Raw genomic sequence first — 6470 nt, forward strand, 5'->3', positions numbered from 1 at the left:
CAGCAAACAAAACTACGTCTCCACATTGCCTCCGGGGGTAGATATGGAATATTTTTATCTCGTGTCATATGACATTTACATCTAGTGTAAACTACCCCTAAGTAATTGTACCATGATACTAATATACAGAACAGCTGATGTCATACATGTAAAAAAGCAGATGGTCTGATGACGGCCTTAATTATAATCCAAATGTTCAAGTTCCCATGTTTGATTCTCTAACTCATTTTTTGAGTTACCGACAATTGTCGGTAAAATTGAAATGCTGTTTTTCGGTAAGTTAGCGACGAATAAAAAGCAGTCGTAAAGTAATACCGATAACAAGAGTGTTGTCAACTTTTATTTGAACTTTTCATTCATAATTTTGCGTTTTAATTTTACCGATTTTTGTCGGTAACTCAAAAAATGAGTTAGAGAATCGCACTACTGAAGACCAAATCAGAACCAGCCAGATTCCCGTGCAACCAACAGTAGCTACTCAACCAGAACCTGAACTGCCAACTATTCAACCGGAATCCTCCCAACAGCCATGGAAGCCAGTTTTACATATATCAACCTCCATCCGTGCAAAGTGAAGCTAATCGTCCATCAAACACACTTTTTCCTCCATACGATAACACACCGGCAGAAGGTGAGTATTTGTAGAATGTTAAGTATTTGTACTTAATTGGTATTTTTATTCGCTTAGGTTATTTGCCACCCGCTCCCCCTGCAAACCAAAAACAACGTCAGCAATAGAGTTACAGCAACAATTTGTTGGATCTTTCAGAAGTCGATATACAAAATATCTTCCAGCAAGCTAGTATAGATTCTCAACAGGACTACATCTTTATGATGATATAAACTGCTAGCGCATGCTATTGCTAATAAAGAAATTTATAGAATATTGAGGATTGTTTTAAATTGCAACTAAATTTGGTGACCAGCTGGAATATTCCGTGTACTTCTTATGGGGACATTGTATCCACCACTATTTTTTTACTGGTAATTGATGGCGTAAACTTCTAGAGAAGATAGTCATTCCATGTGATATGTTGGTAAATACTCCTAAGTCCGGCATGTGCCAGTAGTCGGCATCTTTCATATTTGAATTCAAATAACTCAAAATTGAAAAATGCTTCAACCCTGAGAACTATTCAACCGGAACCCTCAAAACAGCCATGGAAGCCAGTTTTATATCAACCTCCATCCGTGCAAAGTGAAGCTAATCGGCCATCAAACACACTTCTGCATCCTTACGGTAACACACCGGATGTTCTATTGAAAACAGTACAATTTAATTTCTCGCTTTGAAGCGAAGCAAGCAAAAAAATCATTTGTTTCGGCCTTTATGAGTACTCTACACGATATGTATTTTACATATGGATTGTCATTTTTTATAGACAAAATGTATACGAAAAATGACAGCACATATGTAAAATAATGGCTATATTACACCATATGTTTTTCACACTTATGACATCAGCTGTCCTGTATACTACCCAGCAAAAAAAATTTGGAAGTTGTGCAATTGGAGTTATGATTTCACAACATCTTTCGATGTACTTCAACAGAGTTATGAAAAATGCACTCCGTTCGATACATTTTAGCTTTGTTCCTTTACTTTTTTTATGGTAAGGGTGGTAAAAGAGAAAAGTGTCAATATTGCTCAAAATTGCTCTCTCATGAACATTTTTACCAGAAAAGTAAAGGAACGGAAAAATGGTAGAGCTGGCAGCAATGTCAAAAATACAATTTTTACGACTTTTACACATTTTACTCGAAAAAGCGTTCCCGTACACAAAAAAGTTGTAAAATGTTCACTTCTCTTTAAACAAAAATGGCGCTGAATGACGCTCTCTTTAAAAACTTTTTACACGACAAATTTGGGCGAGTAAAAAAATAGTAACATGGTTGCCGGCGTCTGATTGGCTGATACGCCGACTTTGACATTTGTTCCAGTTTTTTTGACGTATTTTCCATTTTTCCGTTCCCGAACTATTTCAAAAAACTTGTGTGTGAGAACAAAAAATTTTTGCAGTTCTCTCTTTTACGAGTTTTACCATTAAAAAGTACGGGAACGAAGCTATAAAAAAATCAATTTTCGTCTTTTATTTCACAGTTTTTAATTTTGTTTTGTCAGCGTTCGACTTTTTCTTCTGTTTTTTCGTCCATTTTCGTCAAACAAAAGTCGAAAAATCAGTTCTGCCATTTTTTACCTGCAGAAATTTTGCTGGTAGCCTGTGGTAGAAGAGAAAGCCATTTTCGCTCTCTCTCCACTCTCACTCTCTTAAAAATTGCTTCCAGTTTTGCCACTTTTCGGGGTTAAGGAACGCTTTGCAGGTTAAAAATGGTAACAAATGGTAAAAATGGTAACCTCAGGTAAGTAAAGGAACACAGCTTTTATAAGCAGTTGCTGTAGAGATCCCTACAGAAAAAGACAGTTGGTTAATAAATTAAGAGTAAATTGAGAGTAGCTGAATTTTTTTCATAAATTATCTTTGTAAACGAATTAATTAAATTATATTTCTAATTATAAATTTTAAAACCAGAGTAGATGTCATTCAATTCAATTTATTTTTAATTTTAAATTTTTTTAAATTATTGTTAGCATTTAAGAAATGTACATTGTATTTATTGTAGTATACTAGTATACGCCATCTACTCTGTGCGTCCACACCAGCAAACAAAACTACGTCTCCACATTGCCTCCGGGGGTAGATATGGAATATTTTTATCTCGTGTCATATGACATTTACATCTAGTGTAAACTACCCCTAAGTAATTGTACCATGATACTAATATACAGAACAGCTGATATCATACATGTAAAAAAGCAGATGGTCTGATGACGGCTTTAATTATAATCCAAATGTTCAAGTTCCCATGTTTGATTCTCTAACTCATTTTTTGAGTTACCGACAATTGTCGGTAAAATTGAAATGCTGTTTTTCGGTAAGTTAGCGACGAATAAAAAGCAGTCGTAAAGTAATACCGATAACAAGAGTGTTGTCAACTTTTATTTGAACTTTTCATTCATAATTTTGCGTTTTAATTTTACCGATTTTTGTCGGTAACTCAAAAAATGAGTTAGAGAATCGCACTACTGAAGACCAAATCAGAACCAGCCAGATTCCCGTGCAACCAACAGTAGCTACTCAACCAGAACCTGAACTGCCAACTATTCAACCGGAATCCTCCCAACAGCCATGGAAGCCAGTTTTACATATATCAACCTCCATCCGTGCAAAGTGAAGCTAATCGTCCATCAAACACACTTTTTCCTCCATACGATAACACACCGGCAGAAGGTGAGTATTTGTAGAATGTTAAGTATTTGTACTTAATTGGTATTTTTATTCGCTTAGGTTATTTGCCACCCGCTCCCCCTGCAAACCAAAAACAACGTCAGCAATAGAGTTACAGCAACAATTTGTTGGATCTTTCAGAAGTCGATATACAAAATATCTTCCAGCAAGCTAGTATAGATTCTCAACAGGACTACATCTTTATGATGATATAAACTGCTAGCGCATGCTATTGCTAATAAAGAAATTTATAGAATATTGAGGATTGTTTTAAATTGCAACTAAATTTGGTGACCAGCTGGAATATTCCGTGTACTTCTTATGGGGACATTGTATCCACCACTATTTTTTTACTGGTAATTGATGGCGTAAACTTCTAGAGAAGATAGTCATTCCATGTGATATGTTGGTAAATACTCCTAAGTCCGGCATGTGCCAGTAGTCGGCATCTTTCATATTTGAATTCAAATAACTCAAAATTGAAAAATGCTTCAACCCTGAGAACTATTCAACCGGAACCCTCAAAACAGCCATGGAAGCCAGTTTTATATCAACCTCCATCCGTGCAAAGTGAAGCTAATCGGCCATCAAACACACTTCTGCATCCTTACGGTAACACACCGGATGTTCTATTGAAAACAGTACAATTTAATTTCTCGCTTTGAAGCGAAGCAAGCAAAAAAATCATTTGTTTCGGCCTTTATGAGTACTCTACACGATATGTATTTTACATATGGATTGTCATTTTTTATAGACAAAATGTATACGAAAAATGACAGCACATATGTAAAATAATGGCTATATTACACCATATGTTTTTCACACTTATGACATCAGCTGTCCTGTATACTACCCAGCAAAAAAAATTTGGAAGTTGTGCAATTGGAGTTATGATTTCACAACATCTTTCGATGTACTTCAACAGAGTTATGAAAAATGCACTCCGTTCGATACATTTTAGCTTTGTTCCTTTACTTTTTTTATGGTAAGGGTGGTAAAAGAGAAAAGTGTCAATATTGCTCAAAATTGCTCTCTCATGAACATTTTTACCAGAAAAGTAAAGGAACGGAAAAATGGTAGAGCTGGCAGCAATGTCAAAAATACAATTTTTACGACTTTTACACATTTTACTCGAAAAAGCGTTCCCGTACACAAAAAAGTTGTAAAATGTTCACTTCTCTTTAAACAAAAATGGCGCTGAATGACGCTCTCTTTAAAAACTTTTTACACGACAAATTTGGGCGAGTAAAAAAATAGTAACATGGTTGCCGGCGTCTGATTGGCTGATACGCCGACTTTGACATTTGTTCCAGTTTTTTTGACGTATTTTCCATTTTTCCGTTCCCGAACTATTTCAAAAAACTTGTGTGTGAGAACAAAAAATTTTTGCAGTTCTCTCTTTTACGAGTTTTACCATTAAAAAGTACGGGAACGAAGCTATAAAAAAATCAATTTTCGTCTTTTATTTCACAGTTTTTAATTTTGTTTTGTCAGCGTTCGACTTTTTCTTCTGTTTTTTCGTCCATTTTCGTCAAACAAAAGTCGAAAAATCAGTTCTGCCATTTTTTACCTGCAGAAATTTTGCTGGTAGCCTGTGGTAGAAGAGAAAGCCATTTTCGCTCTCTCTCCACTCTCACTCTCTTAAAAATTGCTTCCAGTTTTGCCACTTTTCGGGGTTAAGGAACGCTTTGCAGGTTAAAAATGGTAACAAATGGTAAAAATGGTAACCTCAGGTAAGTAAAGGAACACAGCTTTTATAAGCAGTTGCTGTAGAGATCCCTACAGAAAAAGACAGTTGGTTAATAAATTAAGAGTAAATTGAGAGTAGCTGAATTTTTTTCATAAATTATCTTTGTAAACGAATTAATTAAATTATATTTCTAATTATAAATTTTAAAACCAGAGTAGATGTCATTCAATTCAATTTATTTTTAATTTTAAATTTTTTTAAATTATTGTTAGCATTTAAGAAATGTACATTGTATTTATTGTAGTATACTAGTATACTAGCCACATATGGCCATTTGGCTTTGCTTTGAAATGAATAAATAATAATAATAATAAATAAAAATAAAGAAATAACAACTTATGTTGCGAACGTTTTTGCGGTAATTCACGAGACGGAAATTTTTAATGGAGTGGAGTTGGAGTCCATGTCGAAAGCTGAGCTAGTGATGGGAAGGCAACATAAAAAACTTTAGGATGATGAAAGAAAATCAGATGCGCTTGGATTAAATCAAGAACGGAGGAAGTAAGCTCAAATGTGATTGAATTAACCCCCAGTTTTTGTAACTATTTTTTGTTCGTTCGTCTATATTCGTAATAATTTAGGCATCCATATCTCTGTATCCACATGACATACAGAACTAGTTTTTCGTAGGCGCGTTCCATATTTAGTAAAGAATTCCCCATTTAAAAATCAGCGCTCGACATGTGCGCTAAGGCGAGTAAATCCATCTACAAAATTTGACAATTCGTGTGAGAAGAATAAAATTTTTTACAAAAACTGGGGGTTAATGGAAACTTTTTTAATTTGTGTTTATATAATAAAGTTCTTTGTGTTCTTGTTTTACACAAATAATAAATGCATTTTATTTATTTTGGGATATTTCCATGGTACAATTAGAAAGGTAGATGCCTCAGCCCAGCTGATCGAATCCAAAACGTCAAAAAACTATGAATTCGCCATGAAAAATCAAAACAAGAAACCATATGATTCGGTAAGTAAGAGATAGCATGTCTACACTTTATAGACAAACACAAGCGATAAAAAGAGACAACAAGAGACCATTTGGCGAAAATTTTGACAGTTTACATTACAAAAAAAGTTGCTTTGTTGTAGCAATTCGCCGATGCATCTACCTTTCTTATTGTACCATGGATATTTCGCAATAGCTTGCATTTTAATCGCATCTTAAGACTGATTAAAAATGCAATCCGAAGAACGCATATAAATTCAATCCAATGCACTGCATCTTAAGCAGTGATTTGGACCATGGTACAATAAGAAAGGTAGATGCCTCAGCCCAGCTGATCGAATCTAAAACGTCAAAAAACTAGGAATTCGCCGTGAAAAATCAAAACAAAAAACCATATGATTCGGTAAGAAAGAGATAACATGTCTACACTTTATACACAAACACAAGCGATAAAAAGAGACAACAAGAGACCATTCGGCGAAAA

General features: G+C 34.7%; 2 long non-coding RNA genes across 2 annotated transcripts; both read left to right on the forward strand.

The window, feature by feature from the left end:
- The first annotated feature begins 245 nt into the window (after positions 1-245).
- On the forward strand, positions 246-886 carry LOC141388208 (uncharacterized). The gene is made up of 2 exons (XR_012408759.1): positions 246-631; positions 689-886. It is a non-coding gene; the product is annotated as an uncharacterized lncRNA (long non-coding RNA).
- A 1987-nt stretch (positions 887-2873) lies between these two features.
- LOC141388207 (uncharacterized) lies at positions 2874-3545 on the forward strand. Its single transcript, XR_012408758.1, has 2 exons — positions 2874-3290; positions 3348-3545. It is a non-coding gene; the product is annotated as an uncharacterized lncRNA (long non-coding RNA).
- Positions 3546-6470: the final 2925 nt, after the last annotated feature.

Source organism: Musca autumnalis, unplaced genomic scaffold (genome assembly GCF_047663935.1).
Source record: "Musca autumnalis isolate F117 unplaced genomic scaffold, ASM4766393v1 scaffold_750, whole genome shotgun sequence".
NCBI classification, from domain to species: Eukaryota; Metazoa; Arthropoda; class Insecta; order Diptera; family Muscidae; genus Musca; species Musca autumnalis.